The 12,067-nt window shown below is 45.9% G+C and overlaps 2 protein-coding genes across 2 annotated transcripts in view; both read left to right on the top strand.

Annotated features, from left to right (window-relative positions):
* LOC143034962 (uncharacterized) overlaps positions 1-12,067 on the top strand; it is a 123,280-nt gene that overhangs the window by 90,112 nt on the left and 21,101 nt on the right. The gene's annotated exons all lie outside the window — the stretch shown is intronic.
* Positions 3,307-12,067, top strand: part of LOC143034967 (CGG triplet repeat-binding protein 1-like) — a 12,525-nt gene continuing 3,764 nt past the window's right edge. Inside the window, exon 1 of the mRNA XM_076201312.1 lies at positions 3,307-3,808. The gene's annotated coding sequence lies outside the window, so the exon portion shown is untranslated. The remainder of the gene's footprint in view (positions 3,809-12,067) is intronic.

The raw sequence follows: 12,067 nt of genomic DNA, 5'->3' as shown, positions 1-12,067 counted from the left end.
GTTTTGAAAAAATATATATATATGAAGTATGGGATAATCAGAGAAAGAGAAGAGCTACTAGAGAAAGGGAAGAGTACAAAAGATTCATGAATGAGTACAAAAACACGCAAGCACACACTTTTATAATATAAATTGTAAAGATAATCAAAACTGTTCTACAGATTCTAAGTTGAAATCACAAAGTTGAAAGTAGTTGGAACAGTGTATAAAGATGTCAAACCTGTAGCAGAAACACTGAACAGTAACTTCCCATCAATGTTTACCAAGGAGAGTTACTTTGATTGCAAAGAAGGAATTTCCAGAAACAGAGGGTTGCTTGGCAAATTGGAGGTACAAGAGGTGCAAAAACTACTGGAGGCACTAAACACGAGGAAAAGCACAGAACCTGATCAGGTCTTGAGTTATTCAGAGATTGTGTTGGGAACAACCAACAATTTTTTTTTTTAGTGTTTACTAAGAGAAGGGAAAGTTCTGTATGATTAGAAACAAGCTAATGTTGTGCCAATTTATAAAGGGGATGACATAGGTTCCTTTAGGAAAGGAAGTTTGATTTTTCAATTTGTTGAATTTTCATTCTGAAGTAATTATGCTTCAAGAGAGGGATTGTTGGCCTTTGATACAGTGCTCACTAAAATATTATGGAAGCTGGAACATGTAGGTCTTAGAAGGAAATTGCTGGAATGGATGATAAACTGAGGAATAGGTTGATAAGGGCAGTAGTGAAGGACAGGATGTCTGGATGGAGGAAAGTTACAAGTGGAGGCCAACAGGGGTCAGTAATGTTCATGGTGTATGTTAATAACAAGATGGATAATTTTACCAAGTATGCTAACTGATGATTCAAATATCACAAAGAGAGTAAGGAAAATAGAGGGTTATAGGTTGCTGGGAGTGGGTAGTGAATTTCAGTACAAAGAAATGAAAATTATTGGAAATGGGTGTAAGAATAGACCCTTGCAGCTCTGTAGAAATGGTAGTGGTTTAATAGCAAAATCATACAAAGAATCTTGGAAGTGACGATAAAATTGTCACCAGAAACACATGGAGAGGATCACTAGGGAAACTTAGCCATTGGAAATCTGATTCGCCCTGGACTGGAATATGCTGCAGTGGTGTGGTCACCACACAAAAAGGAAGCTGTAAACAGAATAAAGTTCATAGAACAGCAGCTGATATTATCCCCAATCTTGCTTATAAGTAATATGAAGAGAGACTGAGTATTTGGGGCTGTCAGTGTTGAAGGAGAGAAGAAAGAGAGGTGATCTAGTAGCATTGTTTGAGCCATGAAAAATGTGGACGTTCTTGATGAAGAGGACCTCCTCCTGTGAGAACAAAGGAAAACCAGAGGCTATGACATCACCTAGAAATTTTAGATATTTGAAGGACAGTAAAAATTATATTTTTCACTAGAGGATTATTGACTCGTGGAACAGTTTTGAGGAATGAATAGTAAAGTTTGGCAATATGTGACAAGTCAGAATTGACCATTGGAAACAGAGAAACGGGATCCTACGAGCATAACTCATAGATAGGGATATACGTGATGCATTGCCAATGGAGTGAGTTAAAATATAGTAAATCTTTTGAATTATGATGCAGTTACCCCAGTATTTAATGCTAGTTTTGAAAGACTCCAGCGAGTGTGCGAATGCACACTTGGAATGTATGTTGACACTTAGATGTTATCGAGACCTCTGCTACCGAAGTGATGCCACGGATGATGGGGGAGTCAGAATGTATGGACAAGTGTCACCCGCTACCGAAAGGAGTTGATCGACAGCCCAGCGCTACTGAGAGGGTGCCCGAGTGGTAGGGCACAATATGGATTGACGAAATAGGCACAGGTGGGCACCAGAACAGTAGGGAAATGCGCCGCTTCACCGTAAACTTTGAAGATCGCGACCATGTTTTCGAACCAACTAACCGTTCTCCTCGGCGAAATGAAGAGACATCTCTCATATTATACGTTTGATCGATTTTATGTCGCCTGGGGGGGGAGGGGGTCCTGAGCCTATGGCAGCCCTTTCCACAGAGCGGCGTTCGACCTCCCGTTCTCCGTTCCTCCCCGCGGAGCTCGCGGGAAGGGGTCCCCTCCCCCAGAGGAGATGGATGGGGAGGTCCTGTTGTATAACGAAGGATACTGAGGTATCGATCTTTCGCACGCGCTCGCGCTCACACGCGTACGTATGTGTGTGTGTGTTCCGGAAAATTGACTTTCTGGTGTCTGGATCGGCCAGGATGAGGGTTATGGGGAAGGAGGAGCGAGGGGACGTAGTGTGCCTGTAGGCCGAGAGCGAATGGGTGGTTCATTGGGTGACGAGTCTTCAACTCGACCTTGAGGCGCCCCTTGACGACGTGGTTCTTGACTTGTCCGTAGGAGGAGAGAAGCGAAGGTGGAAGGAGCGCTGAACGGGAGAGAATAAGGAGAGCAGGGAACTTTGGGTGGGGCCCCTAATGGGGGGCGATGGAAGGCGTGTGTTCGACGGGGTCCCGGGAGAGTGAGGTGGGGGTGGGGGGGAGGTGACGCAGGCTGCTGGAGGGATCTTCCCAGTGGGAGGGAGGAGGAGGAAGAACATACTTATTTGCGCAACCCCGTGTGCGTTGCGTTTGTTTGTGCGAGGAAGAAAGGGGCACGTCAGCGGCTGGGTAGGTTAGCTTACGAAACAGGTGAGCCTGTGAAGTGTGACAAAAGCGTGGAAACCGTTCGAGATGAAGGGAGGGGCCACCGCGCGCCGGCTGCTGGTTGGCTGGTTGGCGGCTGGCCCGGCGGCGGCGGCGGCGGCGGCGGTGACTGCCGGCGCCGAGGGGAGGCAGGGAAGGAGGGAGGCAGCAGTCGGTTTTGGAGGGTGGGGCTCTCGGGCATGGGAGGAAGTTCTTCCATGTGGAGGAGGACCATGCACGAGAAAATTTGGGTATTGTTGGTACATCGGGAACGAGCCAATGGTAGAGACACTTATGACATGGGGTTAGCATGGGGGTATAGCCCTAATGGTCAAATCAGGGCTTAGGGTACACACACACACACACAGACACACACACATATATATGTATGTATATATATATATATGTATATGTATAATATATATAATATATATATATAATATATATATATAAATATATATAAATATATATATATATAGTGTGTGTGTGTGTTAATTTTCTGTGGGGGAGATGGGGGAGCGATGGAAGTTTGTGGTAGGCGGGGAAGGTGATGTGAACTTGGTGGATGGCCTAGGGATTGGTTGGCGAATCTGTCGGAGGAAGTGGGGGTGGGGGGGGGCTGCTGGTGGTATCGGCAGCGGTCGGGAGAACGTGGTGGTGGTAGTAAATGGGGTAGGTGCAAGAGGGGGTGGGGGGCGTGCGGCGTCCGTGTTGGGCGCGTTGTGTCGCATGGGCGCATGGGCGGGCCGGGGCGCGGCACGGCGTATTGACTTGCTGCTGCGAGAGTGGTGCGGTGCCTGTGTGTGCGCGCTGCGGCTTTGCCAGAGTGTCGGTGGTAGTCGAACCTTAGTGCTGTCGCCAACCGCAGGGCCCCGCACGCACACGCACACCTCGGCGGAAACTCCTCCTCCCCCCTGGGCTCCCGAGGTCTTGGTCATCCTCCTTCTTCCTGTCCTCGAGGCTCCTTCGTCAGGAGGTTTTGGAAGTGTTGCTGGTGCTGGAAAAGGATGGGAAAGGGGACGGAGACAACTGGAGATAGCCGTCCTCCCCGGTCCCCAGGCCTACTTCTAGATGACCCCCACACACCCCGATCCGAGATCCGGAAATAACTTCACAACTGATAACTGAAAAAAAGAGAGAAATGTTTGTAAGTTGGTCTTGATCGCCGCTGTCTTGAACAGCCCCACTGCGGCAAAGTGCGGGATTCTCGAGCCGTGGCGGAGGTGGTTGGGGGAGAGAGAGGGGGTGTGAGACTGATTAGGAAGCTTTCCTCCCCACCACCATCCTTCTCTTCTACTTGTTCTCACCCTCAAGGCATTCTTATGTTTGTGGTATGGAGAGAGAGAGTGAGAGACACACACACTGGTATGCAATCGCCGTAATGTTTGCTCCTCTCCCACCCGTCGCTTACGTCGACGAAGAAGTGTCCCCCGCGCGCCACCCAAGTGTTCTCAGTGACCACTGCGGTTTGAATTGTGCAAATGGAGTAAAAAAGAAAACAATAAGAAGTAAAATCGTATTGACGTCTGATGTGTGCCGCCGCGAGATCAGACGGTCGTAATCAAAGAGGAAAGAATGACGGCAAACCCAGAAGTGCTTATTCGAACTTTGCTTCGGTCGGAAGTGTTCACGAACGGTTTCTGTCATGAATCATTCAAACGGCGGCGGCGGCGGCGTGTACGGCTCGGCTCACGAAGTGTGTCATGAATTTTTGTTGCTCATTTTAAAAGTTACTCTTGTTACTCGGCATCCATTGCGTCACCTTGCTGTTGGTCATTTTTCGTTCTCTTGTGTGTGCTGACCGTGTGGATTGACAAGATTCTTGTGGGTGTGACTTTCTTGAGAACATGACTCGTGTCGCTTTTTTTTTTCCGGGGGTACGTCTTGACAGAGGAACTACAGGAGGCTCCACTTTGAAGAACCAATGCCAAATTATATATATACAGTATATATGTATATGTGTGTGTATATCTACATATACTTTTTCCATTTAACCGTAACATTGAAAGCTAAGTTGGTAGGCATGGGAGCATTCCCCTCCCCATTGTACTGCCATCACACCACAGGACTCCCCTTCACTCGTTGTGCCAACGTGATTTTTTACACCATTGGGAAAATGTTTGTTTTCCCCCAACCTTTTCACCACGTGTGTGTGAATATCCCATTTCATTTGTTTGCCCTTTCACCACCACCCCATCCCCACCCTCACCCCAACTAGCTGCCGACGGGGATGTCAGGTTGACTATTGGAATAGCCTTGCACGCAGGCAGAATGGGTCTTCCTGTTTTTGGACGGTGTTTATCTTGACGATTTGTGTAGACCTCCCTCGCCACCGTAGGATTAGGCGTCTCGGAGGTGAAAAAAAAATATCCGGGCGGCTTCATCCATGCATGCAAAATGTAAAGTGCCACCCAATACCAATGAATTAGTCCACTGCGGTACCAGTTAGGCTTGAAATGACGAAGTTTCATTTTAGCGTGGGTTTGTGAATGTGTACGACATTTGGTTTTGTCCGTTTATTTATTCATTTATATATTTATTTGTGTATTTGTTTTAATTTGTTATTTCATCTACTTTCGTGGTTGTGTGCATGGCGACAAGATGCAACCATCGCAGGTGCGCGTGCGCGCGCGCGCGACACCACCGTAAACAAACATTGGGGCGACGGAGGCGGCCAACGGATGAATTCCGGAACGCGAAATTTACTCGCACGCGGTTCATTGTACACGGTGGGTTGACGTCGACACAGTGCGTCAGGAGTGGTGTACGCTCGAGGAAATGAAGTTCATCGATATTTTTTTTTCCGCGAGCAGCATACGTGGCAACAGAAAACTTGGTTATATGTTATCAGTGTCATTGGTGCTTTTTACCCAGTTAGGTGTGAGTGAAAACCAAAGTTGCCAAGGCACAAAATGTCAAAGGAAGAGGATGTTTTTATCTAACGACACTCCGTGTGCAAAGGAATTGTGCGCTCGTTCGTTTTATGTGGTCTAGTGGTTCATTCATTATTATATCCCCCCTCCCCTCTCCTCCCTCCCTCACTCCTTGTACGTCAACAAATAAAACTGTCGTATGACAAATGTGCTCATTACGCGAAGACGGATGCAGTGTTGTCGTTGTTTTTGCGCTGACCTCGGGCTATTCTATTCATCTTCGTGGGACGCGTCGTCTCGCCTTCGCTTGCAAAGGAGTTACGAGAAGGAAAATCCCGCCCCCACCCCTACCTTCTCCTCCTCCTCCTCCTCACCTCCCACCAATTTCCTCTCCTTTCATCCTCGTGTCTACTCTTCCTTTTTTCCTTTCCCTCCTTCCATATTCTTTTCCCCGACTCTTTACACCTCCTTCTCCCACTTTTCATTTCCTTCATCATCCCACTACACATTTTCCCCTTCCCCTCTTCTTCCCCCTTCCCCTCCTCTCCTCTTCCCCCACCCCTCCTCTCCTCTTCCCCCTCCCCTCCTCTCCTCTCCCCCCTCCCCCTCCCCTCCTCTTCCCCCTTTCCCTCCTCTCCTCCTCCCCCTTCCCCTTCTCTTCCTCCTTCCTCTCCTCTTCCCCCTTCCCCTCCTCTTCCACCCTCTCTTCCCCATTCCCCTTTTCCCTTTTCCCCTTTCCTCTCATCTTCCCCCAGTCCTCTCCCCCTCCCCTTCAACTTCCTCCCTTCCTCTTATCCACCTTTCCTCCATCACTCTCCTCTTCGTCATCTTTTTTTTCCGTGTCCGTGCACGCGTGAATTAGTGGACAAGCACGCACCTGCATATGCTTTGTTTCATGATATATTCGCCGTTGTAACTATCATAGGGTCTCCTGTCAAAACAGGAAACATAACGTTTCGTGACGAGTGTTTTATATATATTTTTTCATATTTCCAATACAAGATGTGTTTGATGCCGCAAATACTGTAGAGGAGAATGCATAATCGACAGCGATTCATAATCCATCCATCCGTTGCCCCAGGTCTCTCTTGCAGGTGACTGGCAAGAGCCAGCGCCCGCCCGCTCACTCGCCCCAAAGTCACGCTCGAGAGGTCCTCGGTTGTTGCCTGTGTGAGGCGCGGCTGGTGCAGGGTAAGACGAGATGCCCAATGTCTTCCGTGAGATGGTTAAATCGGGGGCAGTTTGTTTCTATAGCCAGGCCTATTCTGTGCTGGATGGTGACCTGAGCTCAGTCATGCTAGTGTGGGCCCTTCTATTCATAGGATTTTTTTCTGTGGGACTGATGTCATGGGGGGGGGGGATTTTGACGGTTGGTCCGGAGGCTTAAGTGGACCCTGGTTTCGTATGAATTCTCTGAGCCCCCTTCCACCAAACAGAATTGTTCAGCCCCTGGAGGCAGAGACATCGCTAAGATATCTTTCCTCCGGAGTCTGGACCAAGGGAGGTTGCAGTGGACCTCAAAATATGGGAATTAAGAGCCACCATGGCTGTGACCTCATCCGATTCTGTTCGAGAAAACCCGACGGGGATTGGTGTTGACAAGAGAAGTCGAAAAGTATTTGTCGCGAAACCCAGGCTGGTTTTGTTATCCTGATGCCTCTATGTCTTTGGTTCCAAGTGCCTTCGGAGAATCGTGTCGTATCGCTGGAATGAATCAAACCAGAGACCGTACTGTGAGACTCACTCGGTTTAGGCCAGTTACCTTCAGCATGATTCGTAAACGTCAACCCCGGCGACATCGGCATGAGGCACGTTTCCCTCATGCTGATCCTACTCCTCACAAAGTTCCTGTCTCTCCTCAAGAGACGAAGGATTACAAAGGCGGAGCATGCCGACAGGAGACCTTTTGGTCCATATCTAGGTCGGATATGAAAAAGAAATCATAATAATAATAAAATGATAAATAAAAACTATAATAATGTAAATAACAAATAAATGCATAGATATAGTTAATAAACAAACAGGTAAATAGTAAATAATAATATATTGACATGTAACTAATGATAAATGAAAATCAGACAGACAAATGATAACAAAACAAAAACAAATAACATAAAATAAATTATAATCATGGCTGAAGGGGAAAGTGGATCGAACCTGTCTAGTGTTGTTGGGAGTGGGATGGAAGGGTGTGTGCATGGGAGCTTCTTACTCGGAGAGACCGTGGTGGAGGGGACTGGCGCCGGCGTGTGAGTGAATGAAGCAAGGCGCCTCCTGGCGTTTGATGACGTGAATGGTGTTTACACGAGGCGTCCTTATGGCTGTCATCACAAAACCGCAAACGTGTGTAAGTTGCCGCTAACAACATTGTTACTTGACGCATTTGATCAAGTAGTAAGCACTGATTTATCAATGATAAACAATTTATCGATTAATATATTATCAGTTTATACAAAATATATTAGTAAAGATTTTATCAATAATAAGCAATATTTACTTTCACATTTTCTGTTTAGTTTATAGCGAAATTTAAGATTGATTATGACAATGTGTAAAAGTAGTAAATATTGGCGAAAATATATAAATATATACGAATTTGTATCTGCCATGAAGACGCATGTACTTTCAGTCGACTCGTTACGTGGTTTATGTAGTGATATTCATGTTTAAACACGTTTCAAGGCTGCTTGCCGCATTTCTAGTCAAATATTCGTAAAGCCCCTGTCGTCACACATTCACGATTCTCGTCAAATGTTGTAAATTTGAAAAGCTACAAGACGACTTGGCTTACAGTATTCGAGACTTCCCTAACTAAGGACAACTCAACAATGTTTCTAATATTCGTATTAGGTTCCCTTAGTTCGTCGTTCAGCGCCTCAATATAAATTCCAAAGGGACATTTGGGGATTCAGAAAACAAAAGACTCTAATTGAAGTCATTTCTACTCGAGTGAACTCGTTTGAGTTGCGTATGTGTGACAGAAGGGGCTTAAACGTCGCTGCTAGTCCTGAAATGCGTTCTCATGGTATAAGCACCGTTACGAATCACATTTTTTATTCACATATTATTCACATTTATAGTTATATTTTATAAATGATTTCCAAACCCAAGGGTCATAAAGTCAAATAGTTGGAACGCGTTGTCATGAGTAATGCCATTTTCATAACCACAATAAATTTAGAGAGAAAAAAATCATTTATGAATGCAGAGACTGCGTGACAAAAAGTCTACGGGGAGATTGCGTCAAGATCCATTTCAGTTTATTTGTTCAAAACATGAGAACGTAAGAATGGAGGAGACCGAAAGGTCTATACTAAGCAGTTCCATGCCCATCACTATCTGCCATCCCCATCCATAAAGTTATATAATCTCTTTCAAACAACTAATTGCTTCAGCACTCACAACATTGTTACTAAATCTATTCCATTCGTTAACCACTATTGGTAAACCAGTTTTTGCCTTTTTCCCTCTTAGACCTAAATTTGTCCAGTTTGAACCCATTACTATGATTCATGCCTTAATGTCTTAATATGATTACCCTACCTGCATCATCACTATTAAAGCCCATGACCCATTTGAATGCCTCTATTAGATCACCCCACACTCAGCGTCTTTAAAGAGAGTGTACGAGTAAGTAAACGTGCCTAAGCCTGTCTTCGTAAGATCAATTTCAAAGCCCTTGTATCATTTTGGTCCTTCCCCTCTGTACTGACTACTGAATTGATATCCATTCAATATGACGGAGACCAAAACTGTACTGCATAGTCAAGGATGGATCTAACTATTACCAGAGTTTGATCATTATATCTGCACTTTTGTAACCTTCCTAGCAATAAATCCTAATGCCCTGTTAGCCCTACTACTGGCACTATAAGCATCAAGGGATGGGAACATAAAGATTATATGAAGAGGTGATTGTGCCCACGACACTGCATGGGGCAGAGACTTGGAACTGAAGGTAGGCAGACAGAATTGAAGTGTGTTCGAGATGAAGCGTGGTGAGGGTTACGAGGATGGATAGAGTGAAAAATGAGGTAAGGAGGAGAGCGTGGGTGGAATAGGAATTGGTGGATAGGACTGATGAAAACACACTGGGATAGATTAAGCAAATGGAAATAGTGAGTGAATAAAGACGTGCAAAGAATTGTGGATGAATTGAACTGAGGGGCGGGCGGGGGGAGGGCCGAGAACGATAATAAGAGGGATAGGCTGGGTGAAGGGGGTCTTTGGGTAATAGGGGAGTGTCTGTTGAGCAAAGGAATGAGAGGGCATAGGTGGGAATGGATGATGAATTGACTTAGCCGGAAGATACTTTTCGGAACGAGAGGGAGATGGTCCCCATGGAACGAAACGGTGGGGTTAAACCAGCTTCGGCTTCCCCCCTCCCCCCCGGTGGGGTGGAAGTGGTGTGTCTTTTTGCGTTGCTGCTTCTGACTGTATAGGCAGTGGACGAGGAACATGGATGGCCCGGCATCTACAAGGAGAGTGTTTGATGGATGTGGATTGGGTGCATGCCACGGAGGACCTTCCTATTAATGTCATTTTAAGGGTGAAGTGGCCTTTTGGTATGTATGTGTGGATATGAACTTTATCTTCCACTCAGTTCCATTCATAAACCTTTTCTGGGTCTTCCTGTAGGCGTTTACAATCTTCGCGCGCGTGTGTGCGAGTGGTTTTCACCTTTTTCCTGAGATTAGAAATCTATTTTATTTATGATCTTTATTCCTTTTTGTTTATTTATTTTTGGCCCGCGTTCAGACCTCAGATTTAAAGTTCGTTGTAGTGTGGACTGTTTCGAAATTTGAATCTGCTGTACCGAAGGGGGAAAAAATCCATTGAATACCCTGCCTGCAATGCGGTCTCGCCAGGGCAGTAAAGCTAGTGAAGACGGAGACGTAGCGTCGTGGGTTTGGCATCGCAGTAAGGAAGGTTGTCGATTGGTCGGTTGGTTAGCACAGGAACTGCCTCTTCCACCCCCCACACCCACCCCATCACACACACTACCTTCCCTCTTCTTCCTTCCATACTTCCCACCTCCTTACCTTCTACACCCACCACGGAGTGACTTCCCTTCCTTGACACCCAAATTATACCACACCTAAGCACACCGTGACCGTGCGGTGGTGGTGGTGGTGGTGGTGCTCTCGTCCCCAGCCTAAGTTCAAGGTTTCTCGTCTCGTCCCCAGCCTAAGTTCAAGGCCTGTCCTCCCCTTCCGGCAAGGATTCATAATATTGTAAGGGTATGGGTTTTAGGAACGGGGTTATACTGTATGCTTTCTACTGTTGGAATCAGCGGGGATATCGTATATGTGTCGCCGCTGTTTTTATCAGACGATTTTATTCAGCCAATTATGTGCTTGGCGGAGACTCGATGTATTGCGACCCCATTTTAAAATAATACGATAGTAGCGTGTTGATTTGGAACGAGTTGATGGGTGGAAACTGGAAAGTAGTACTGCTAATAGCTTTTGCTACTGCTACTCCCTTTTTTATTGCAACAATAATGCTACTATTACTACTTTAATACCAATGCATTGTCATTAACACCGCCACCATTACATTTGAACATAACCTCTATCAACCAGTGATGAAAAGTAAAGTTAAATCTTTCCATGCAGCATTGGGTTTGAATCGAGCCTACCAGTTGGTCATCCGTTTTTTTTTTTCCAGCTATTTTCTCCACTAACCCTGCTACTTTCAGAAATGTTTACCTTTCTCAACACTTAATCTAAATGTGGCTGCCGACGAGGCCCTCTTCTCCAGCGCCGACCGTTGAGCATTTGAGTAAAAACGACTTCGGTTATAATATTTTATTTTTCAAATCATCAATTATAAAATTGTCTTTCTGTAATATAAAGCAAGCTGAGTGATGAATTAGGAAATTGTAAAGTTATACGAATGTTAGACATACTGTCGCATCGTTCTTTTAGAAGTCTAGATCTCTGTAAACGAAATCGTATTCTAGTTATTCAAATGGAGGTTGGAGGAGGAAAAATAGCCCAGTGTGATAACCGCTGTACTTGATGAACTAGGTCGAAGACCTCTTGATAGTCCAACTACAGTTGACAAAGACGACGGATTCGGTCGAAACGAAGCGCCTCCCGACGTAGAGCCGCTCTCGTAAACAGAGAAAAAGAGCTAGGTGGCGGCACAGTAGGCTAGCATGCTATTTTCTTTTGCAACTTCGTTTGAGTAGAATCGACTTCGGTTACATACGCTAGACGTCCGCAAGAACGTCTGAACGATGTATCATTCTAACTTTAGGTGTAACTTCTCTTCTTTCGTCATTCAGCCTCTCACTATGACGCAGGAGTAACTTGACATTTGGAAATACTAAACACCGTTGTGAGGTGCATAGATCCTTTACTTCTTAGACATTTTCAACTGTATGCACACACACATATACACAGAACCTCGTGGCGCAGTGGTTAGAGTTCTCGCCTGCCACTACGGCGGTCCTGGTTCGAATCTCGCCCAGAGCTGAAATTTCAGTATCGCTGCGCTGCGGGATGTTACTCCAACTCGTGGGCGGG

The sequence above is a fragment of the Oratosquilla oratoria genome, chromosome 18 (assembly GCF_046742065.1).
Source record: "Oratosquilla oratoria isolate Oo_2021 chromosome 18, ASM4674206v1, whole genome shotgun sequence".
Taxonomy (NCBI): domain Eukaryota; kingdom Metazoa; phylum Arthropoda; class Malacostraca; order Stomatopoda; family Squillidae; genus Oratosquilla; species Oratosquilla oratoria.
This window is presented reverse-complemented; position numbering and strand designations above follow the sequence as displayed.